The sequence below is a fragment of the Phasianus colchicus genome, chromosome 2, assembly GCF_987193195.1.
Source record: "Phasianus colchicus chromosome 2, bPhaCol1.hap1.1, whole genome shotgun sequence".
Lineage (NCBI taxonomy): Eukaryota > Metazoa > Chordata > Aves > Galliformes > Phasianidae > Phasianus > Phasianus colchicus.
The window spans coordinates 36,830,617-36,856,924 of NC_143437.1; the positions used below are offsets into that span (position 1 = coordinate 36,830,617).

At 36.4% G+C, this 26,308-nt stretch overlaps 1 long non-coding RNA gene across 2 annotated transcripts in view; it reads right to left on the reverse strand.

Annotated features, from left to right (window-relative positions):
• Positions 1-2,123: 2,123 nt before the first annotated feature.
• Positions 2,124-26,308, reverse strand: part of LOC116232896 (uncharacterized) — a 36,838-nt gene continuing 12,653 nt past the window's right edge. Inside the window, exons 3-8 of one of the 2 annotated variants that reach the window (XR_016464684.1) lie at positions 24,322-24,413; positions 19,972-20,106; positions 19,645-19,768; positions 11,703-11,913; positions 11,309-11,396; positions 2,124-2,164 (exon numbers count right to left, since the gene is read on the reverse strand). This is a non-coding gene — a long non-coding RNA (uncharacterized LOC116232896). Of the gene's footprint in view, positions 2,165-11,308; positions 11,397-11,702; positions 11,914-17,938; positions 18,154-19,644; positions 19,769-19,971; positions 20,107-24,321; positions 24,414-26,308 lie in introns of those variants that run through there. The other variant, XR_004167816.2, reaches the window with a different exon arrangement.

Here is a 26,308-nt window from a genome sequence, read left to right on the forward strand (position 1 = left end):
CAGTTGCCATAATAGTAAAAGACTGTTACATACTAGTAGCAATTTATAATAGATTGCAGCACACCCTTCAGCAAGTTTGTAGCTAAGAAACTACGCCTTTTTCGAAGGTCATGGATATAAACATCTTGTTCAAGAGAAATATGAGGATACCAACAGATTAAATACAGATGTAAATATATAAAAGCAAATGTATTTGATATGAATACATGAAATAATAAATAGTGCTTAAATATTGAAAATGTCTTTCTCTCCACATACTTTCATTAAGATGCATACAGAATTTTTCATTAGCACTAATTTAGTTTAACTTTTCTGCACATCACCTGTATTCAAAAAGGCCTTAAGGACATATCACTTCCTGCAAACAATTAACTCCATGCACAAGTCAAAAAAACCAAAAGATTAGCAAGAAGTATTACTGCTCTTGCAATTATAGGGAAATCTGAGGAAATTCATTTGAAAAGTCTCCTAGTCTCCTTGCAATACACTTATCCTGAGGAAAACATTAACCTTATGGCAAAAAGGCTACCAATATACTCAAAGAGAGTCCTAGTTCCCCTTGTCCTTTAATTTCTGTTCCAGTTTCTTCAGCTGAGCTTGGTCACCTGCTGATAGCCTCAGCACAAATCCACTGTATCAAGAGGAATGCAGGATTTAAGAGGACAGGAAAAAATTTACTAAAAGATCTCTAAATATTGCTTTTCTTTATAAGCATTTGTAAAATGCCATGAAAATACTGTGCTGTCACATCTGCAAGAAGATAGACTTGTAATCATAAATGAGGATACAACAGATTTCCTTGACTTTATTGTAAAGTAGTCCCCACTAAACTATTTGGAATAAAAAATACTAGCTTGCTTTAATACTTCCTTATTTCATTTTCTTTTTACTAAGAGCTGGAGAATAGTGTGACAGGCTACCACACAGATATTCTGCCTCTTTTTATTTCAACCATTACACAATAACGAATTATCCATTAGTACTATTATTACAAAAAATTAACACACCATATTTCAGCTTCAGTTACTTACATAATGCATCATTATTTGCATAGAATGTGAAGTATTTCATAGGAACTAACAGTGATAAAGGAATACACTCAGTCCAAAAAAGATTTAATAGTTTCAGCTAAAACATTCTGCTACTCTATTTTCAGATGAGTTAAACATATTTAAATGAATTTCAGAAAGGAAAAATATTATATAGAAAAGAAAGTTAAAAAATCTAAGCCTTAAAGACATTAGATTCTATCAAATGCTAAATTAACTTAGAACACTATTCTAATATACAAATGTGAAATGGGAATATGCAGTGTGCTCCTTGCTGTGCTCTGAAATCTTAAAGCTTTCTGGCCCCCAGACAAGCAGCAGGATTAGGATTTATGCAATTAGATGGAAGAGAGACACTAGATGAGGACAGCAAATAGAAATTTATAGGGACTTCCATTCTTAAATGATGCAAAGCTTTGCTTTAAAGCATCCTTAACTCATTATTTCCACCATATTCTGAAACTGTCAGTTACCTGTTGCAAATACATATCCCAAATGTATCATTGGGTTTGTCTGTGCAATTCATAGAAACGGCCTAGACAATTCAGAATAAGAGCAGCTTTTTGCCTACAGATTTAAGGATGCAGACAAATAACTTTTCTCTCCTCCTCACACTTCTACCTTCTGCTTCATTCTCTTTCCTGGGGTTGTAATCAATTCATTATTGTTTCAGTCCACTTTCAGTTGAGCTGTCTATGAAATCCTCTCCAGAACTGGCACTAAGCCTGATGAATACTTTCAACAACCCAATTTACCTTTGGCAGTAGAATTTTGTGAGTCAGAACCTACCTCAAATTCTCACTTACGTGATTATCTGCTTGTAGACAAACTTCATAGGTTAGGTATTAAACATGTTAGGAAGGTAGTAATGCTATACCATGAACTAGAATGATGCTGATGCCAAATGTCAACCAAGAGTGATATCACTGACCACTCAACCCCATATCTGTCCTACATCTGTCTTTTACTCTCCAGCCTCTTCTAGAGTATAAAGCCTGGGTCACTGCCTCAACCTAGAGAGGTAATGTAATAAGAAATGTAATGAATACGTACGATCAAAAATTTCACACAAGTGCATCTCTCACAGACCCTCTTCAGCAATAGCTTTCTCAGATCTGTTAGAATGAAAATATTATTAGAACCACGGTTATTAAGGTCTTGGTTCTGTTCCTGTATCTTAAAGCAGTCATATGATTCTTGTGCAATAAGATTAATTTGTCTTCTATATTTCTTTTTATGCTCTTATAATCTGATATAACGCAGTAGGAGAACTTAACATTTCTCAAAGTCACTGCAATTATGATGCTCATTTGGTTTGTAGTGCAAGGAAGGGAAGAAAATCTGACTGTTGGGGAAATAGAAACAGGTATATATAGAAACATTTTGCTTCTCCTATTATGAATCAAGTTACATAGACACAAATTCTGACATTAAGGAATATAAGTCAAAGAGCAGAGAATAGTAAATAAAAATGCTCTAATATCAATGTTTTCTCTACTGATTCCAGGAAAAAAAAATAGTATTAACACACTTCTTCCTGGTGGTAGAGAAGAGGTTAGCATTTGTATTGAGGATCTGTTAATTCAGACCTTTTTCACATAGGTTCACTCCATCATGAGACCTAGAATAGATCAGTTCAATTTTCTCCAGCTTCACATGCTTAATGGCTTGGAAGTCTCCTGTCTGCTAACCAAAAAGACTGTTCTGTCACCTCAAGTGACTGTTTTGTGTTCCAGTTTGCCAACACAACTCAATTTCTAACCTCAGTACAAATGCATCTACTAGAAGGACTTGTTTTGTTAACTATCTGAGATAACTAATGGGGAAAAACCAGCAGCAGGGAATTGACAGAATTTTCTCAGCAACCTCAGAGGCAACAGGCCATCAACTGTTCTCTGTTTCCGAAAGAGATTAATGTCCTCTGTTTAATTGTTCATTAAGAACTGTAAAACTTGCGTTGCAGGAGCTCTGATACTCTTTCTGAGTAAAATGCTCCCGCTGATATTTCTTTGAAATGTATCAAAGGGTAAACAAACTGTCAACACATTTTCACTATCGCTTGGGATGAAGCTTCACTTCTCAGCTTTGTTATGCAAAGAAAAAATTAAAATCAAAAGAAAACAATATAAAATAAATGGACACCCCTTAGGCACAACTTTGTGTGCATTGGTACTAGAAAAATGAATCAAAATATCAACAAAATTTCTCATGAATTTTGTACATCAAAAGGCAATTTTCATTTACATACACTATTTTGTATAGTAACACCAATAACAACTTCACTCTGTTAAATTAAAAATAAGCAAGATCAGTTGCCCTTTACTGCTTTTTTCCCCCCCCCGTGGTCAAAACACTCATTCAAAAAACTATTTACAAGAGTGACATCTATACAATCAACCTCCCTGCTTTCAACTTCTGAAAGAAATTCCTAATGTTTTACTTTGTTTTCCAAAGGAAAACTGTCTTATTCCAGTTCCCTCAAATAGACAAATTTTCATCCTTTACTGACTCCTAAAAATAAGGTAGTTCTTTCTTGTCTGAACTTTGTCTCAAACACCAGTCATGTCTGAAGCCTTGTGAAGTCCTATCTCACCCTTCTTTTATTAATCAGCAAAAATAAGGATAAAACAGAGGGTCTGACATTCTGGTCTGCACGTTCACTAAAAAAAAATTAACCCGTATCTGTATACTTGTTATCCCAGTGTCAACAGAACAAGATTTTCTCAGTTTAGCAGTGTCTGACTTACAGTGTGAACACTCTTCAGTGTCCATAGTAGGTCTTATCGCAATAGGATGGTGCTGACTGCTGGTTTTATAATCCATGCATTCATTGTAATATAGTGAATGTTAGATTCCTTTTTTCTTCCTTTTGCTTTCACTGATTAGTGAAGCAGTTTTGTTAAGTTGAAAGGGATTAGTAGCTTTGAAAGTGAGGTTCTTAAACACATAGCCCTCCCTGAAAAGATAAGAACTAAACAAAATCCAACTAATTAGAAAAAAATCATATCATCTCTTAAATACACATTCCTGCTTTGTTTAAACTAAAATTCCTTTTCTATAAACTTGTTTTGCAAACGTTCCATGTTCTTTAGCTCTTTCACTTTCTTCCAGTTCTAGTTAATAGACACCAAGTGATTCAGTGAATGCTTTTCTGCGCAATTTGGCAATGACCTCTTTCTCTTCTCTGTGTAGATGGAAGTTAACATAAAAGGGAAGACAAAAAAATAAATCATCACACATAGTCTTTCCCTTGATGATTGGGACCACATTGTTTGCCTTTATATTTCTGTTAGAGCAAGGCTTTGAATCCCAACCAGAGGCCCACAGTTGGCACTGCGCAGATGACCAGATGAGAGTGAGTGCTCCAGAAGGCTTGCCAAGTTAGTGTACACACATTCTTTTGGCACACGCACCAGTTAAAAACCTTAACACTCCCAGATGACATCAGTTGGAAGACACTTCTCAGTTCCATCTGCTGACCAGCCTTTCTGAGGCAATCACTCTACAATTTGTTTTACTCAAAATGAGTTACACTGGTTTAAATAGTCAAAACACAGTATTTATATAAGCAGAGTCCATTGAATTGGAGCAAGTCTGAAATCAAACAAAAAATTTTCACTGGCATGAGAAGAAAAATGATTTCTGAAAGAACATTTGTACTGAGTAGTTAAGGCAGTAACACCAATTATACTAATACCATGAGTTTTCATGTATATAATCATCAGCTGTAAATTATCACAAATAAGAAAATTCATTACCCTTAGAACACACATGGGGTTCAGGAGACTGAAGCTATGACCAAAGTGTCACCTTTGCCCCAGTGTGCCCTTGAGATTAGTAAAGATCAGCTGCTAATACTTCTCATCCTAGTGAATATATATAAAACCTTAAGTGGTGGTTGTGTTCTAAAGTCAGAAATCATCAGGCTCTCGCTGTTGCACCTGAGCTGCACGTATGTGGAGTCTGTTAATTCTGAAATAGAGGGCCCTTCACTGATGTCAACTGGGACAGCAAAGTAGCTCCTCCAGCTCTCTTGTACAGCATGCAGAAGGTGCTCCACTAAGCAAAAATATGGCATAGGGCTTCACTGTAACCCTTCATGGTGCCTGACATACAAATTCCATGTGATACCTGAATTCTCCAAATCGGGAGAACTCCCTGAAATAGAACAGAAAAAGGCAGGATGACAGCAGAGGTTCCAGCCCACAGTGAGCATACCCATTCCAGCAATCGATCAGCTTGCTTCCTGGCTGTAAGTCATGCTTCCTTTGTCTCTGGCTGCTTACACAGAAACGGTGAGTGACAGCCAGTGGATAAAAGTCTGTTATACCAATTATGTTCAGCAGTAGATTGGTTTTAAATAACTGTAGGTTTCTATGAAAATGCAGTCTGTCATATCAAATTGACTATAGAGAAGATATAAGCTTTGTAATCTGTGTTGTATTTGCTTTAAAGTTTCCAGTACTTCAAAAAAAAAAAAAAAAAAAGAAGAAAGAAAAGAAAAAGAAAAGAAAAAGAAAAAAGTAGAAAAACCAAGCTAGCCCACATTCCCCTTTTAACTTCTAGCTGCTTTCCATTTCTTCAGTAGCGCATCCCTCTCTGCAAAGATGGTTCTTAATAATTTTAGGAAGGTTGATCTCACAAAAAGAGATCCTTGCAGATATTAGGAAACAGACTGCCTCCTTATTTTCTAATAGGAAAGTGGTCAAATAAATATTTAAAGATCTTGAACTTACTGAAACATAAAAACCACAGTCTGCCAGGATAATGGGGGAGAATTTACCAAAAAGGTGTCAAAACAGCCAGAAGTTTTCTTTACTGGCACATCCCAGGTGGTCTGTGCTGCCAGCCATCCAATAGCCAGCCCATGCAGCACCAGGATTCCACCCTGGCTTTGTACAGAACAGACATAAATCACAAAGGAGGCCAAGCACAACTCAAAATGAAATAATGAATCATTTGCACTATTTCTGAGGTAAATAAACCATGCTTTTAGACAACTGTGGGGACACTCAGACCATTTGAACTAACCAGCCTGGATCTATAGATAGCACAGCCATAATGTCCAGTAGGCAACAGAAATTGTTTCAAATTTTTCTTTACATGGGGGTCTCCATCTTGTGGATGTGCCCTCACAGAAGTTGATGTAAGTCACTGTCCAAAACTATTATTTTTCTGGGGGTTTTTGTTTGTTTGTTTAAAATTATGATACCAAAACAAATCAGTTCCCAGCCATAGCTCTTCCTCTAACAGGCACTGGCACTCATGGAAGAGATGGGAAGTAGAAACAGGTTCTTTTTCCCCAGTAGAAACAAGGGTATTAAGTCCTACTTAGATATAGCTCAGTGGGTCATTGACTCAAAATAATTGCCCAGCACAAGCAGTGGCTAAGACTTCAGGCTATCTGATCTCTATGAGCAGCGAAATGAAGTAACTAGGTTTGAGGTTCCCCCCCCCACCCCCCCGATTTCTTCTCATTTGAGACCACCATATTCACAGAAATAGTGAGTAGCCATATTCCAAGTCATTCCAGATCATGTCTCCATTGTACCAATAGCAAATATGTAGAGGAAAGAAACATTGTCACAATTACTAGTAGAGTGGAAAGCTAGAAAAGATAAAACAAAGTTAATGAAAGCAAATACTAATACTAATGCAAAGTAAGGAAAAGTCTAATAAACAACAACAAATATTGCTTGATAAAATTTACCAGTCCTCCAAGTACAGAAAACTCTTATAAATGACAACCTAAATTCAAATCAAAGACACTGCACTAAAAGAAATTTATTTTCCACCTACTATATAACAATCTGGTATGCTTCTGTCCTTTGTGTATCCAGTATACATGAGTAATGCATAGCTAGTTCTTTCTCTCAATTTCCTATGCAACTTTCAATTGCTAACTTAACAAGTTTCACAAAGTCTTTTTATTTCTTATTTATATATCAGAGTGGGTCTTCCATGATGTATCTGCTATCTGAAAACCATAACTGGTAACATTATTTTTCTCTACCATGCCTGGATTATATGTGCAGTGACTCACTGAAGTGATTCCTACATGATCATCATGCAAAAGATCGTCCACAGATTCATGAGAAGGCAGCCCAGATTTCTGGATATCTTCACAAATTTTTGACTCAACTGTTTTCCTGAGATATTCAGTCTAGAAGTGTGAGGTGGGATGGGATCCTCATAAAAAGGATGAAAACAAGACTTTTGATGTGCAGAGGGTAAGGAAAATCATCTCACAGAAAGATGTTTATCTCACACACTTGCAATTAATAAAAGAGTGTTGCAATATTTTTCTGCTCACAGAGATTGAATTTCAACTCAGATAAATTAATGGGCATACCTCACTAGATTAAGACCAGACACTTCTTACTCATGGATTCCTTTGACTGAACCCTAGTTCGTACCTTTCTGCATCCAACAGTGACATTTACTTATGAAATTCTGAAAAATGCTCAACTTCAGCAAGAAGCCAACAAGCATGCTGATTGGAAGGAAACAGTAGGATATGGAAAGAGCAGCTTTAGCATATAATAGCCGCTGTTCAACTGATACATCTTTTCATACCCATGACACTTCCCTCACTCTTTTCTCCATTCATTCATGTTTAAAATGGGAGTAACTTTGAACTGTCTACAAACATCAAAGTATCATCATAAAATATTTTCTCCAATTACTGCAGATAAGTCTCTCTTATGTCTGCCAGTGAATATCTCATCACCAGGTGGATCGTATCCGGTGAATATGACAGAAAAGCCAGTGTCCTGAGGATTTAAGAGAATGTGAAATAAAGAGTTTAAGAGAAGCTGTCTCTCCCTAAACATTCTGACAAAGAACAGGCATTGGAAGCAGCTGGCCTGAATTAACAAAATGCTGGCAGTCCATCCCAGCAGCAAAAAAGACTTAAACGAATATTTGATGGCATAATTGTACCAAAAGCGAAAAGCATAAAACACAAATAACAATAAGTATTTAACAAAACCCAAGTGCTTTCAATGGGTAATTTTTACATTCTCTTCAACAACTCATGGCTTGAAAATATTTCTTATTCTCAAATTTTCATTCTATAGCTCTCTCAGCCTTTTATCTATTAATTCCTACCCTATTCCTGGACTGACTTTTCTCCTGTTTATCTGTATTGTTTGCTTTCAGTGATAGCCTGTGCTCCAGGTCACAATAACTGAATTAAAAATGAATGTTGGCCAAGTTAAAAATTAATTTGCTCTGAATTAACTGTATTCCTACTTCTCCTGTGTTCTTGCTGCATGCTACCAGTACAATAACCCCTCAAGAACTTGCTCAGCAGTAACAATTCCTGTATGGTCTGCCTCCCAGCCCATCACTGGTTATCAGACAGGACTACATTTTGTCTGCTGTAGCACAGTTTCTGCATCTTCCTTGCTCCCATCAAGGCTGCTTCACTTCCTGGTTGAACATTCCCAAGTATTGAATCCCACCGATCCTTCTGGGCACACCTCTTCCTCAGAATCTTTCATGCCCAGCAATAGTAACTGACTGCCCTTTTACTCCCAGAAAGTACCAGAGGAAGGTTACAAGACCATGGAAATTCAGTTACTGGTAATCATCATGTGCTTGAAGGATGTGAGTGCTCAATTCTTCTGCATGTCAAAAAGAGTGATGTAGATCTGAAGGCAGCCGCTTCACTTCAGAGCACTCTTGTTTTCCCTAATTGCACTAAAAAAGGCTACCACTGGGCATGCTTCTCTTCCTGAAGTTCTAACCAAAACAATCTGTTGAAAACAGCTCCATGGCAGCATTTAGCACTGTAGCTGTTAAGCTTCCCTAACTTAAAATGGAATGATATTTTGTTGGTTCCTCAAGGATCCAATCGTCCTCTAGTAACAAATATTAACACAGCTCCCAATCTGGTTTCATGTCCTCACAGTTGAACTTGGAATGGGCAAAAAACCCTCTGTTTCCAGTTCTGACACTCCATTCAGTTCCCCCTCTCTGACTGATAATTCTGAAAGCCTGCATCACCTCTTCTTTCTCTGCTGGGTAAATGAAAGGCAGTTAAGTAGAATCACAATAAGAAAACTCAGGGACAGGAAGAAATGGCCCTTGAGAAAATAGAAGCTTTGAATTTCTTTAAGACAATAGTCTCCATGCACAACCATCTTCACAGCAAATCCTAGGCAAAAGTGCTTTGCATAATTTCTGCTCTCTGGTCTATTACAGGCTGTGAGTCACAGTCCTGCTTCAAGAGATCTAACATATTTATAATTTTCTCATAAAGTTAATGCATGAAAAACATTTTTTGAGTGACTGCTTTACATTTGCAATTTTTCTCATGCAGCTGAATTGATCAAAATGAATCTTCAAGTACATATTTATATCCTAATTCTTTTATACATACACACACAATTGTTTTTGTTTGTTTTTTTTCCTATAAGCAGAGTGCTACAGCTGCAATTCAGCAGAAACAACAATCTGTTATTTCTTTTAAGGGTTTTGGGAAAGGAATGGCAAAGAGGACTCCAGTTATATCTTCAACATACTTTGACAGAAAACACCTTGCAAAAGTGCATCCTCAGTAAGTCAGGATGCATTATGAAAGACAGTTTCAAAATGAAAAGTAGAAAGAACTAAACTAGTGGGAAGAACTAAGTATATCACCAAATATTTGTGCAAACAAGGAGCTAAAGCAAAAAAAAAAAGTTATTTTGTAGGTGTTCTAACACAATTCACAAGTAGTTTGAATCCATACTACTTAAAATTGAAGTCCTCTGCAATTTTTCCTTACAAAGAGGGTTTTACAATGACAGCTTGTTCCAGCTATTATACAGGACCTGCAGACAGCAAGCTTCTCACAGAACCTTTCTTCTCTGAAAGCATTACATATATACTCCATTTTTCAATTATGTTTAGAAAAATACTAATAGAAAAAAAAAAATCAACAAGCCAGAGTGTGTAAACTCTTCATGGATTTTAAGCAAAGATATTAAATAACAGTAGATTGGTAGCAAATCCTGGGTGTGCCTGTGATCCCAAATAGTGTGTTCAATGACTAAAATCTATGTGTGTTATTACTCGCATTGTGTGATCATTATTTCAATACACAAAAACTGCAAAATACAAGGCTTTCAATGAAAAGCAGCCTGAGTATGATCCGGTATGTAGTTGATCGCCTCTGAACAGAGCAGTTCTCTTCAGCTCCTAATGAAAAGATGAAAAAAAGTCCAGACCCCATTCAACCTCTAAGATATACACTGGCATATTTAACTTAAAACTATTTCGATGTTGTGTTTTCATAGACTTGAATATAAAAGAAGTTTTCCCATGTTACCCTAATAGTAAGATATGTCTAGGATGTTCCTCCTCACTTACATGATTAGCAATCAAGGAGCACATAGTCTCACTGAAAACATCCATGACAAAGAAAGTGAGTGTCTGTAATGAATGCTAATTTTATGTAAAATGTTTTCAAGGGAATATTTTATACACTAGATTACACGTACAGAGGACTCTATAATCCCCTGAGCACTCTGATCAGATTTTGAAACATGCCTATTTTTAACCCTGTCACTGCAATTGCAGGTGAACTAACTCCTGAGCCTAAAGTTGAGAGAGCTTATCTACAATATACTGATATGATATAAAGCATTAGCACAATGGACGGTGAGAAACTGAAGATATCTTATCCAGACCAGTGTTTGTCCATACTAGTTGTAAAGTAGTAATTAACACTATTATAATGTTTTAAGAATATTTCTCACTGTAGAATAAGTTTCCCAGAAGCAGGTGAAACTTCAACAGCTTTATGACCAGCTTCCTTGACAAAAAAAAAAAAAAAAAAAGCCTTTAGAAACGAAGCCTGATTTTGATTGCTGAATATCTAAGATCTAATCATGAACGTTTTTAGCACCTGCTAATTTAAATTTCAGTTATAATTCAGATTTCCTTTTTTGTTTCAAAATTTGACTTGGAATTGAACATTTAAACAAGCAATGCTGACAATTCTGACCCCAGTAATTGGAAGGAAGCTTGGAGAAGGCTCATGTAGGTTGAATCCTTAGAGGAAAATCTACAAGATTTATAGTAAACTCTCTGAATGAACAGAATATTTTTTCCACATGTGAAATGTAGGCAGGATTATCTTGTGGCATATTTTAACCTAAACATGACAGTAAGCACTAAGACTACTCATAAATTTTTGTAATAATAATATACATGCCAGGGGGGTTGTGGATTCTCCTATGGATATATTCAAGACCCACCTGGATGCCTACCTGAGCAGCCTGCTGTAGATAGCCTGCTTTGCAGGGAAGTTGGATTCCATCTCTGGAGGTCCCTTCCAGCCCCTACAATTCTGTGGTTCTGTGAATACAAAATTCATAAAAAAAACACCTCTGCAAAGATTTATTGTGTTCAATTCTCTAGTTACAGTATTTTTACAGCAAACAGATTATAAAAAATGTTTCAACATAAATCCAGTATTCAATTTCTGTATGCAAAGTTTTCATATTTATAGAAGAAAAAAAATGTAGTTATCCCACATAAACAGTAGTTACTGTATTTAAAGTTGGTATTTACTAAAGTAGGATTATTTCTCCTGCTCATTTGTGCAATTTTCTCTCTGTAAGCAATTGCACATTCCAGTAATTTTCTTGGTGAGCAACATACCTGGTTGTCAATCCTGTCCAGGCTAGAATTTTGGGCATTAGTTCTTGAGGGAGGGCATGGGTGTTCCTAGAGGAAGTTGTGATCTTTCCAGATGACTAGTATTTTTCACTTCTTATGATCCATCCTTGATTTTCATCTCATCAGGGACACTAAACTCTCCATGAGACCAATGTTTCACAAATTTGAATTCAGCTGCATAAAAGTGTCAGACCTGCACATCAGAAAGATAATTGAAGATAAAAATATGAAAAACACCTTTAAAACACAATATTTTTCAACCAAAATAATGACACACTTTTCAAAACTAGTGATTACCATGTAACAGTAAGGCTTATCTTGTTTTCATCCCTAGTTCTTGGAGCTTGTGCTATTATCATTTACTGACACCAATCAGGTTGTACAGAGCCTGAAGCTTTTTCTTGGCTCACATGCTGAAATTCATTTAAGACAGAGCTGCAGGACACAGTTATTAAAACTTAACACTCACAAATCTGTTCATTCAAGAAACAGAGAAGCTCACAGATGACAATGCATCTGGTAGATTCACACTGAACAAGCAGCAGAGTAATTAAAACAACTTCTGAGCAGCAGATGCATAGGTAGTATTCAGTAATTACATTTATTTTAATTCATACTGGTTTATGAGTTAATTACCCATAAATCTAGCAAAGAAAAGCAAATTAGAAGACACTATTAAATAAATCCACAAATCTGTATTCTTTCTCTGGTTATAGAATTTATGTGGGATGAAACTACTAAGCTCATGTCAATTAGCATAACACTGAAGTCAATGGCCTAATGCTCAGTTGCATCATTTGAGATTGGAGTAGCTGACATTTAGCAATGCATTGGAACAAGCTATTCCCTCATTAAAAAGCATTATTTTTAAAATATACATTTGTTGTAACATTTACAAATCAGAAAGTTCATTCTTGTTGTACAGATCACATTAAATTAGTGATTAAAACTGGAGACAAATTAAAGAAGGATACTTTTCTAGACAATTTCAAATATAGTTGTTCCAACTTAGAAAGGCAAGAAATTATAACTGTAGTTGATCTAATACCTGTGATTCTAATAATGTTAAGTAGTTATCACTGTCTCTCTGCTCTTTTCAGACTTTACTGGTCTGAGTGTGTATCTGTTGCACTACATGGTTGAACAATGCATGCTGAAATCTACTTCATAATCTTCTAGCAAGATGTGTACTACTAGCGATTATCCAATGGGAACTGCATAGTCACTTGAGGTATCCAGGTGATTGTCTTGGGAACACTTTATAATTTAAACTGGCTAATTTGGCTATTGGTTTGACATTGAAGTAACTTTTTACCCCCCTAAGATTACTCTAAAGGACAGATCTGAGTAAAGTCCCATGTACTTCTGGAAACTTTCAGCACCAGCATAACATCATAACATACAAATTTTCTCCTTCCATACGTGGACTTAAAGAAATGAGTCACTTAGCACCAATCATATTTGAACTCAGAACATATTTGAGCCTTCCAAAAAACATAGTCTCATTAATGTTAAATAGCACTTTCCTTTGCCCTGTATGCCAACAAGAATTATAAATACAAGCATGTTGCAGCAGGCATTTTATTCAGATAACCTAATCACTAAAACTCAGACTATCCCAACAAGAATTTTTTCTCAATCTAACGTTAATCAAACTTCAATTTTCCAGCTCATGGTAAAGTGTATATTTCATACATAGTTCTTTGCTTAGACAAAATTTAGAATAGCAAATCTTTCCATATGGTAAAACAATTTTGTTTGAATTATGCTGAAATGCTTCATTTTAAAAGTGTTGAGCAAACAACATTGTTCAGTTCAGGGCTGATGTACAACATGTCATTTTAACTATATTAAAATGCAGTACATAACATGACTTAAAGTGCAAATCACCTCATCAAGCTATATCTTCGTAATTGTTCTCATCTCAGAGCATTTCATACAATTTTATTTAAAGGGGAGTTCCTCACTGTGTATAATCCTCCTTAGAGTTCAGCTTACACAGACAGGTGCACTCCCAAACACCACCCTGGGCACTGCTAGGAAATATCATCCAGTGTTAAGCATTCTCAGTCAACTAATCAATTCAAAGCTCTTAGATCTGAGTTTGAAACAAAACATTCTGGTTTTATTTTCTCAACATAAAAGGTAAGACTTCAGAAAACTGCTTTTTTGTTTGTTTTGAGATAGAATAATTATCTTTACCTCCTTCCTACTTATATTTGAACATTAAACAATATTATGAGGAGTGGAACCATACTGAGTATCTCAAGATGAGTAGATGGTCCTTTATTTTTCATTATGTTATCTTAAAGAAGTGCAGTGAAAAAGCAAAGCCAGTCAAACATTTAATTTCATATAGAATGTCCTTCAAACAATACAGTGGAAGAACTGACTCTTTAAGCTAGTTATTTCCATTAAACATTTTTAGAGCACAATTGTATATTTTACAGATAATCTTAAAGTATTTTATTCTTTTGCCTCTGAGTCTACAAATTCTATCTTGTTTTGTGAGCAGAAACATTTCCTGGTTTGTGTGGTTTTTTTTTTTGTTTTGTTTTGTTTTTTGAAAAGACGAAGACTTAGCCTTCAATCCCTTTCATCCTTTCATGGACACTGTAGAACAATAATTCAAACAGAGCAGAGTTATTTTATAGAGGGGGGAAAAAAGTCTTGTGATGTAAGGGAAATTAACTGGTATGGTCCAGTTACCTACCAGTATCCATTGAGAAATTTTCTGCATCATACTCATCAACACTGCAAGTGACATTGATTAACATCCTTACACTGAATCAAATGAGTCCCAAGAATGGAATGGCAATAAGTCTCTACCATGAAAGGTGAGTACATACAGAGAGGCTTATTTTTTCTTACAGGGAAAAAAAAAAAGAGGTTTTCAAGCTATTGTACAACCTCTAAATATCTATTGCAGTGCACTGTTCATTCCAGTCATTTCTGCCTAAAGAAGTTGTCATCTTACACAAGTCTGGACTTTCAAAGCACTTAAGTTCTTGTGCACATGGCAAACCAATAAAATGTGGCAATGAGTAGAAGACATAATTAAGACAATGTGTATCTATTTATTTCAATAGTCGAATACCAACTCTGCTCAAAGCTAACCAGAACTATTTAAAAAGAATGGCTTTCTCAGCAGATTTAGCACAATTAGAGTTGGGTTCTGCTTGCTTTTGAATTAAAGGAGATAACTCAGATGATGACAGTGCTAAGTCACTGCTCTATGCTAAGGAATGATAGCCTATAGCACCTGGCAAGAATCATGTTCCTTTACTGTAGTGCGTGTATTTTTCTTGCCAGAGTACTGCTTTTCACATAACTTCACCAACCTTGCATTTACAGGTGACTTTCTGATGAGTTGCAATGAGAGCTCTTCCATGACTGATCTGTCCTACGGCATTCTAATAATGCTGTTGTTCTACGTATGTAAAGCAATTGTTTTTTCTGTTCTTCATCAGCTGTAGCAAGCTCTGAATATGTTAGGTTCATGGAGTACATAGGGTAAGTCAAAGATCCATTACTGGTCATATTTATGGCACACTGAGAGATCAGCTGCTTATGCAGCGCTTCAATAGATCATTTAAGAGATATCAGGTTTCTTCTTTTTTAATGTGCCATGTTGGCAGGTACATTTACAACAGTTCTAATTTTCTAAAGCTACATATCTTGCTGCATTTGTGCTCTCTGACCAGTATATCTTCAAACAAACTTGTACACTTCTAGCTGAGGATATTGTTGGTGTCTTTAGCAGACATGTAAGCACACCAGCTCTCCAGAGGCTTAAAAGAATTACTTTAGGTATCATTCAGTAAAAGGAAAGATGTCAGACGGAGGTTCCACAGAGGTTCCATGGAGTTGCAACTATTTCTGCATTCTACCCAAGCTAAAGTTACCCATCTTAATTTCAGTGAGACTGCTACCATCAATCAGCAAACAATTCTGCATACCAGTAAGTGATACTATTCATTTCCACAAATGGTGAAAATAGAATATACTCCCCTGTAAAGGTCATGCTGTTGCAGAGGTTGATCCAGTTTTTGACAATGAGGAAGATGAATAACAGCAAGCAATACAAAATAGAACAGAAGATCTTTCTATTTTGTCATCTTTCATTACCTAGTAATATATATTAACATAAATCATGCATTTCTAGATCAGAACCATCTTTTCATAACTGACCTTTCTGATAAAACTAGCTTTAACGGATGAAAATTGAAGCATTTCATGGTGTATTCTCACTTCAAAATACAAATTATACAGATAAGTAGTAATACCCATACCCTTTTAACTATTTAAGAATTCTTATTTTGAGATCCTGTTCTTTTCAAATTACGTATGGATTAAATAGCCAGTTTTTTAGCTGGCAATTCTGCAGTACAATGTAACCAACGCCATCAAATAGTTACATTTATGGTTCAGCTATTTTAAATTCCTCTGCTGCAAACTCTTATTGACACTCATTTCTTACATAAGTAATACAAATAAGTAACTTTAAATAACTCGTTCTCTTAACAAATATTATGTTTTATGAAATTACTTCAAGTTCTTTTACATTTTAATTATTTCTACCCTATATTTATTTTAAATCAACTCACACATTGCCAGGTAGAGAAGGCAGTCAAATCATTAAATTTAAAATGAACAAAACAACTTTTATTCTGCTGTAACTTACAATTTCTTATATGTGACAGTGGAAAATAACTAAGTTTTCCTCAAAACCCTCACATTTCTAAAAGTATTTTTGGATGACATCTCAAATTACAAAACAACCTGCAGATTTGATGAACAGTTGCCAAACTCTTACTAGCTTTTCTGATTAGAAAAAAAATTCTACTCAATATTTTTAATTTCTATATTATAGTTGGTGTAGAATAATCATTAATCTAACTGCTAAAGAGAAAAAAGTACAGAGCACAGCAACAAAATGAGGACAGTACAAGAACTGTATGGTAATTTAAAAGAAAAAAACAATCTGCATTTAAGATTTCAGATCCTATTACACTCTTGACCATATCTGCAGACCTTTTGTTAACAATAGAAATCATTTTGATTGCTTTACACTCTAGAAACTATCTATATCTGATGTTCTGCTCACTTGACTGTTGCCCTTAAACACATAACCAAGTAAAATGAGCAGTACAACCATGTGTACAGTCATTTCTCAAGGTGTTTCATTGAAATTATGATAGTATTATGAAAACAACTGTATAAATTACAGAGGATAAGATGTGTTTTCTTGCTGAATTTCCTTGAGGCTTTAACTCTAAAGCAGAGGTAGATTTGCTTTACTCTACCAGTACCTCCTCAGTTATTTCAACAGGGGAATGAATCTGGGATCTAAACATACCCTTCATGCCAGGGTATCAGAGCACACACAGGTCTTGCCATTGCATCTTGTTGGCATTGCATAGTGTTTACCAGAAACTAGATCTCCATTTAAGCCAATAGGCTACCATAAGAAGTAGGAAGTCTGCCATGTTTACTAACATGTAAGTTATGTATATACTACATTAGAAGAAGAGACTAAATATGTAAAGAACAGAAATTGTTCAGGTCGTAATCATATTTTCTTCAAATGATTGACTCCATATGAAGTCTGTTGAAAAGCACGTTAACAGAGAATTAATGGCTTGACACACTGAAAGTATTCAGTCTAAAAAAAAAAAGTAGTAAAAGCTAGTCTCCACTAACATTACATCTTCTGATTTTGAAAGTACTGAAATGATCACTAACATTTAATAGCACTTAGGCAAAGAGGCAGTCTGTGATGCATTGTTCTAAAAATTGTGTTGTCCTTTAAGTGAGAGTTATACAAAAATTGCTAGATATACATAGCTACAAGATAGACTGCTATCTGATACAACAAGAATTCAGGGGTGAACTCCACAAAATTCTGTTCATTTTATTTCTAAATTATGCTTTTAAGCAATGCATATATTTTCCCCTTCACATTGCCTGTTAGTTCTTTCTCACTTCTTTATACCATATAAGAAAAAAATACCCCCTTTTTTTTTTTTTTTTTTGCAGAAGTTACATATCTTAATACTTATTGTCAGCTAGGCACTCTTACTGAGTTAGTGAAAGTTCTTTAATGGGCTGAATTGATCTAATGAGCAGAATACCATACTGGGTGTTAGGTAGATGTACCTTGGCAGAACTCCCTCAACTTGCTTCACATCAGCTAAATTTCTCCTCGTGTGCTTAAAACAGATTCAAAAATCTGAAAGCATATATCAAGTGCTTTTATTCAAGTGTGGCTCCACTCCTGATCCTACTGACATAGAAGGAGCTTCTGGATCTGCATAACAAGTATACTCAGATGGCTTCGCAGCTTTGAAAATATAATTGGTGTTATCATTAGAAGCACAATCTTTCTCACAGTACTTCGGAACTTGCTTTGCAGAAGTCAGGAAGGGAGGTGCTATGAAAATAGGAAACAATACAAAATAGGAAAAGTGACTCAGAATATATCCAGTTCTTATAAGATCCTAGATGAAATAACAGCAATATCCCAGTTTCCAATAACAGAACCAATCCTTTCCTAGGAATTGTTTCATATATGGCATCCAATTCACTGTGCAGCAAATCTGCATCTAATATCTACCTGAAGTACTAGGTGTGAAAACAATTCTCTGTAGAATCTAGAGTTATTAAGGAAAAATAAACACTTAAGTATTTTTTGTTTCCTCATATGTTGTGATGGATGCCTCATTTGGACTTTAAAGCTAATACCTGGTTGTCTTGTTTACATATACAACTGAGTAGGAATGATCAAGTGAGAAGGGGTTTGGACTTTTTTTGTAAATTATTTTAGCAAGGTTAAAGAGACAGAGCAGATAGCTAGATGTCATAAAGATGTGATAAAATGCAGAAGCTTAAATCATAAAAGTTTGTTCTAGACAAGTTTGTTTTGTAACTTGTCTCAATAGACAAAGATATAGCATTTTACTGCAGTATAACATTTCTTGTTGTATTTTTTTCTACATGAAATTGTGCTTCCTTATTTGAATAATTCATGTGGAGATCTTGAATTAAACCTGGATAAAATGGTAATGGGAAATTTCCAGTGCACTGAAGCCTCCTAAGGAGAAAAGTCTCCAGTCTCCACTACCACTTATATATCCTATTCTTCACAAGGAGGCAGATCCAGCCAGACAGGCTTTTATCCTTACCTACCATGTTATTTGTTCTTGCCAAAAACACAACGCCCTAATTTTCATAGATGATTAAGGAACTTAAAGTACTTCACAAGTGCTTTGATTTTGTTCTGTGCATTTGCAACTTACTACTGTAAGAGAACTTAGGACAGATATCCAATCAAGTATTTGCCTAGTTTAAGCACAAGCCATTGCCTGAATCTAAAGGAACAACTGAGATAGTTACATATATATCTGTGTGAGTGCCTAAGGATCGATGACCTGTGATGTGCAGAGATGTTGCCTTTTTACCTGGCAGAGATGCATTGGGAAACGTTATTGAGAGTTTGCAATCTACCTACCTGACTTGAGTGAAAACGGCTACTTCAATGAATTAGATATCAGCTTGACTTCCTCTGTTGAAACGAGGCCAGAGAAATTAAGAAAGATCTCCAGAGTATTTAATTAGAGTTAACCCCAACTCCTGCTGTGTTCCTCTTATAATCAGCTGAGCTATTGCGATAAACTCAGAGGCCTTTCTCTGCACCGGCTATAGACGAAATAGAAATGAGTCTGAGATACAACTAAAGGGCATTTACAACATAATGAATGCCGCTGATCTCTCTCCAGCCCTGTCTGGTAACAAAGAAACAGCCTATCCTGGCTTCATGCCAGGCACACTGAGCTTGGCATGGGAAAAGAAAGGTTTGGAGAGATTTGACACAACAGTTAGGGCAGGGCCGGGTGACAAAGAGTTGTGTCTGTGCAAGCCTTACCACAAAAGCAAGTGGAGAATGACAGGGGCTCCCAGGCACCACTGTTATCACAGATCTGCTGGGATATGGCTGCTCATTTTCCTGTATCAGCTGTATCTGTCAGAGCACTTTGAAAAACAGTAACCTAGAAAACACAAGTTTCTGCATTTTACAAATTTCTGACAAATCTCATCAACCATTCTACCATCTAAGCCTTAAAAAATTTGCTGCTGGTTAAAAAAAGAAAACATTAAGGTGGAAATATGAAGATAACTGGGGGAGAAAAAAAATACATTTAGAAAATGAATTGCACATTAAACTCGTGCCTTTTGTGTGAGAGACCCTTACCTGACTCTTGAGTCTGTATGAACTGGAATCAGGCCATGAAAGATAACATTTTCTCCTCCCTTCTGATTTCTCTTTGTCAGTCACTGACCATTCCACCTGCAGAGCTGCTTTTTAGCATTTGGGATGGATTCATTCCTGAAAGGAGGAATAGGAGCCAACACTTATCACCTGGCCTGTGCAGCTTGCTTTTGGGGTTGCATCACAGAGCCCATGACTTTGAGCTTCAGAGGGTGGGATGCACAGAGCTCAGACTGCAGCAGTCTTACCAGGATCACATTGTCCTTTGTGTTGGTGATTGAATTAGAGAATAAACAATTTCTAATACAATTTTCACTGCTTAATTAATGTTATGGGGAATATAAATACTATTTTAGTTTGCAAATATGGCAACAAGTCCATAGATATTGGAACAACCTCTAGATTGAAAAATTAGAGAATATTTACAAGTATTTGCAAGCAACTGAAACCAGTAATAAAACTCCACTTAACATGCTTTGTCTTCAAAGTTGCATGCTTTCCTAAGTTCAGAATCAGCAATGGAAGAAAACCAGCTACACACAGTAATTCATTATGGTATCACATATTTAATTAAAGAGACCTGAAATTGCTTCTTAAAAAAAAAAAAAAAAAAAAAAAAGAGAGAGATGTTGTATGAAGTACAGGATAACATTTATGACAAATAAAAATCATAATAATCACATCTATTATGCTTTGTTTTTTATCACAGAATCGCCAAGGTTGGAAGGATCACGAACCTCCAACCCCCCGCCACATGCAGGGCCAACCTCTCTATTTAATACTAGACCAGGCTGCCCATGACCCCATCCAATCTGGCCTTGAACACCTCTAGGGATGGGGCATTCACAACCTCTGTGGGCAGCCTGTTCCACCACCTCACCACTCTCACAGTAAAGAAATAGAGTCAGACACTGTTTTCTAGATGAGAAAAATAAGACAGAAAGGAGAGGTGCTTACCCAGGATCCTCCATCAAGGCTGATACAGCTTCAGAAAAGAAAACCAGGTTTCCTGAATCCCAGCCCAGTTTTCTGCCCTTAGTAGTAAATTATTGGCTATTTGAATATTTTAACCAGAGGATAACTATGCCAAATCATTCATACATCTGCAAAACCAAAGGCTCTCTGGAAAACATAATTTACATTCAGTAGTCTTTACAGTGTCTGACACTTCCAGTGTCTGCAAAATAATAGAACTTGGCAATGAGCTAGAGAAACAGCTGATATAATTAAATTACGTTGTAACAAAATTTACTACTCATAGTAAATACTCTCATCTATCTTAATACATTTTTTATTATTTCTCTTTTGAGATCTAGGTATCTAGCCGTAGATTACTTACCTTTTATAGGCCAACTTCTAACTCAATATTAATAAGTACAACAGTAGATCCAACAAATAAAACATATGTGAAAAATATACAAAGCAAATCGTACATGGGAAAGGCACATCTGAGGCTTTGCTGAAGAAACTATAGCAGCATGATTTTGAAGATAGTATTGTAGAATCATTTCAAATAATCTCTCTCCCTTCATGAAAAAAACAACTTGTAGGTAGATGTCACCATATTATGAAAGGCTGTAGACTCAATTACTTTACAGAGTAATTACTAGATAATAAAATTATAATCACTGCTTGGAACATTAATCTTTGGTAAAGGTGGCTGAAATAATCTCAGAGGAACGAGGAGATTGTTTAGAGAGTGGATATTAAGCAGCAGTAATTAAGTAAAATTGGGAGTTTATGTCCCAGGAGAAAATACATAACAAAAACAATTTTAATACACTTTCTAGTTACTTGTTACCTTACTCTTCTGATTTCTGCAGTAGAATTCCACTATTTCATATCCCTAGGAAGCCTGAAGACAATATTGATGCCCTGATGTAATGCCAGAGCCCTTTCACTCATCATCAGACCAGCTGGCATAGTCTGGTCATATTCATGCTGTTAGACTTGGCCTGGAAGTAGGATGCTCACATCCAAACTGCCATGGTTGGTAGTTTCTCCAATATTAATTCCTAAACTCTCCTGGGATTTACCTGGCAGACTGCTAGCCAACAACACGAAGGACTTAACTGCTTGAACAGTCAAGTAATATGGACAGTGATTTCTGCACTGTCTCCTGTGTGCTGGCACAAGACAAATCCATTAATGACCTCCAACCAAAACATTTCTGTCAGATGTAATGGGCAATACAAAGCTGAAAGAATGATACTTGGAGAGGGAAGAGAGGTTCGAAGTTTTTAAGAGGGAAAGTAGTGAGACTAAACAGTGTAGTCGGTAAATTTAAGCAGAACAGGATGAGCTTTGTCAGACCAAGATGACAGGCTGTTGCAATTCTCAAGTTAGGAAAGAATGAGGGATGGATCTAACTGAGGGAATGGAATGTTGCATTTCAGAACCATTAGACAAAGAGAATCTTAGAAGTTGAGATCCAACCTGTGGCTGCAGCTTGCCTGAAGATCATGTTAAGGAGTCCAGGCCTGCATATTAGATAGGATGGTGCTGCTGTTCCTGGCAAGCAGAAAGTATTGGTAATGTTGAAGAGATGGTACAAAGTTGTTTCTGGCACAACTGAGCTGGATCCCCACAACATAGCGGCAAATAGTGTGTTTAGCTCTCACATATGAATTGAAATTAATTTACCCATATTTAGATAGCTGAGTGACTGATTACAGAGCATCTCAGAAATGGTGAAACTGAGAGCTGGGAAGGAAGCCACCAGATTAACTTTTCAAGTAATCCAAGTTATACATGCCTCAATCAGAAAGGAGCCATGGAGGTAAGAAGTAGAAGTGTCTGAAGAAACTGCCAAGACACCCCAGTAGCCTTCACGAAGCTGATTATTGCTGTGTCCTTCTGTTGTACTACTGAGGTAATGCATTTAAGCTCAGGAAGCAATAGCAAGTGCTAAACTAATTTAGACTGCTTTCTTGGCAAAGGGAGCATTTGAGGTTAGAGTCCGTAGCTGGTGCAGCTTAAGTTCCTATCCACAGGAGCTGTCAGGAATACCTGTATGTGTCTGAGCAATGGGCTTAGAAGAGTCCCTCCACCCAGTCATTATCATTGAAGGGACTGTGGGGGAAGGGAACAAGCCCTATTGCAGTAATCAGGCCATCAGGATAGTGACCAGAGGAAAGCTTGGGAAACAACTATTTTGTCTTGCCTTTGGGAGTAGCCAAACCAGTAAAGTAAGTTAAAAAAAAAAAAAGTAGACTTCAGCATGCTTTGACACATATGACAGCACAAGGGAACGTATGCACACACAAAAGACTTTCATGTTGGAATTAGCCCAGAATCCTGAAACTGTATTTTCAGAGTAATCAAACTCTTACTGGCTATATCTAAATCAGCAAATTCAATAGTGCCAGCATCCTCGTATTTAATCATGGTCTCTTTAACTGCATAACCGCTGGAAAATTATTAACATGTTTTTAAATCAGCAGCCACATGACACACATCCAGACAACTCCTGGAGATGATCAGAAATTTGTCTCTGGGACATTTCCTATGAGAGCATCTGGATGCAACCATTGTTTTGAATGATAAGACAGTGTAACACACCCATTGGTTTCAGAGCCAGACAATGGGTCCTGGGATTGTTCAATATGCTGGTTTAGACTCATTTGATTGGAATGAGTAACTGTTCCTACTAGCAGTTTTGCTGGTAGTTTCCCCAGCAGAAGTCTAAAGTGTGTATGCTGCATATTCGTGGCCAGAAGCATCATCTAGGAATGTGACATGAGTAGTAAAGAGTAGTGATATGACACATTCAGTTCACCAACAGCTGACATTTTTCCATTCTATGAATACTGCAGTAAGAATGTAAACATTTGGCAAAGAAAATATTATGACATTGAACTTTGGTAAAACACTACACAATTCAGTGTGTCACATTCTTTCCCAAAATTACCAAAGTATCAAATGGACAGACATTGTGGTGGAAATTTCATTTATCAAAAAGAGTTGCTAGGAAAAAAAGATAAGGACTAAAACTCCTGGAAACTCTTCCTGATATAGGGTGCCAAAAGACAACTGCATGATCAACAGCTGGAGCCTTTAAGGCTTGTTATTATCTTTTCTCTCAGCATGGAGGTACAGTTCTTATGCACTGCTGAACTATAAGTAGTAAGTGGGCTCAGTAACATTTGCTTTTAATAGCTGTCCGCTTATCTTGATACTGTTGTTCAGTGGCAATAGCTGCAAGTAATAACAGGAGTAGCTGTGGTCTGATGCTGTCACAACTAAATAAATGTATCTACAAGTACTTAACAATGGTGATAGTGTTTCTGAGGCTGAAAGCTGTTGTGGTGCATATGCACAAATAACACTTACCATGTTGTTGCTGCTTGTCACATTTTCAAAGCTCAAAGGGCTCTGCTTTCCAGTAGCTATTTTCCCTGCTGTTCAGCATCAATTGCTCTGCTCTAGAAGAAGAAACAGACACACTGTGCTTTCACGGTCAACTCTGTGCTGCTCTCAAGCATTTTGCAGTCTCTCCATATCTCCTGAGAGGAAAAGAGATTTGTTTTTTCTCTCTAAAGAAATATAAACCAACCTGATGGCAGACATCCAAATCTCATTGATTGCACTCTTTCTTTGAGCTTATAAATACCTGAAGCTATGAAATTAAAGGTTAGTCTGAGCTCCTTTTCAGAAACTAGGTAAAATATATATAACCCAAATAATACAATAAATAATCTATCTTTCATTACCCCTTAGGAAAAAGGATGACTGATCTAAAAACCTCATATGTATCATAAGCTTTGGTCCAGAAAAAACTCTTATTTATAGAGCATTATCAAATAGTGGTAATACAGATGCTTGCAGGTGGCCAAGGAGGGATGCTTACAGCTCCAAGACTTATTTATAATACATATTATTTACTGTCCCTATAAAAAGATCCTATGCCATTGCCTTGTCTAATATTTCTCAAGGACCAATATAACCATAAATATTCACTGTACTTTAATGTATTTCTCCAAATGAAAACACTACATTGCTCTCTAAGCACCTTATGCTACCCTTGGGTTGTGCCTTCCCATCCCTTGATTCCCCATTGTGCTTGCCCAGGACTTTTGTGTGGGATGATTTAGTCACTGAAGAATGCTTCAGAGACATAGAAATACAGGGTGATAAAGGGAAGATAGAGATGAACCAGAAGGCAGATTAATGTTTAGAACACAAGAAGTTCACACATGTGAGGAAAAGGCAGTGAAAAAAGTCCTACATTCTTATTACAAGATTGGCTGGCATTCAATCACTGAAAGCTATTTCCAAAAAAAATTCTAGTGGCTTTAGGACAGGCTATTTAAGAACTTTGTATTTAACAACTACTAGTAGTAGTAATGATACAATATAATCATTCTTAGTACCACCTCATGAATTAACAGGTAGCTAAATGCCCTCTTACATTTCCAAAGACAATTACCTTCTTAAATAAAAATTCTTTTTCTGATGTAGGAGGACATTCCAGTCCTCTGTCCTTCATTATCTTTCACATGGACAGCATGCAAAAATGTATGAATATTCAGAGTTAAAATATGCTAATCCAGATTCTGCGCAGATTGACATTCCCCAAAAGCATATTGGCAAAGGAGAAGTAAGGTATTATTGCTCACTAGTTGGAAGAATTTTTCTTACTGTCTGCATTCAAAACATACTATAGAATAAGGAAACTGTTCACAGCTCAAGCATAGCACCACTATTAGACACAGAATAGCAGACAGAGCTTTCCATACACAAAGAAACTTCCTTGCTTAGAGAGTAGAATCCAAGTAACAGTATCACAGGAGACCAACAAATTCATCCCAAGGCACAAAAAAAACCACGAGTAATAAAAGCAAGGGAAGTACGCAATTACTATGTTAAAATAGTTTAATCTCCTATGTGACTCACTACTACCTTGGCAAGCTTGTCTTATTTGTTTTTTGTTATTTCTATTTATGACCAAAATAAGAAAAGCATGAAAATTACCTGGAAAGATAGATCTGCAAAAGGCCAAGTGAGTCACTATGCTTCATCCTCCATGAGCAAAAGAAATGTTATTTAATAACTTATAGGTCACAGTGAACACCTATTCCCCTCACCTACGTACAAAAAAACATGATAATCTTAATCAACATCATGAGAGTTAAACCTTCAGTAACTGCAAAATATGAAGGGTGGACAGATTCAGGGGGCTGGAATCTGGGATGCTATCATCTGTAGAGATGAGCTATTATCTCCTTCCAGTACCACAACTTCTCCAGGCAGGAAGAATAAAGAAATAAACAAATGTGATGGAAGAAAAATTGCATTCCCATGGACAAATAGTTACTGC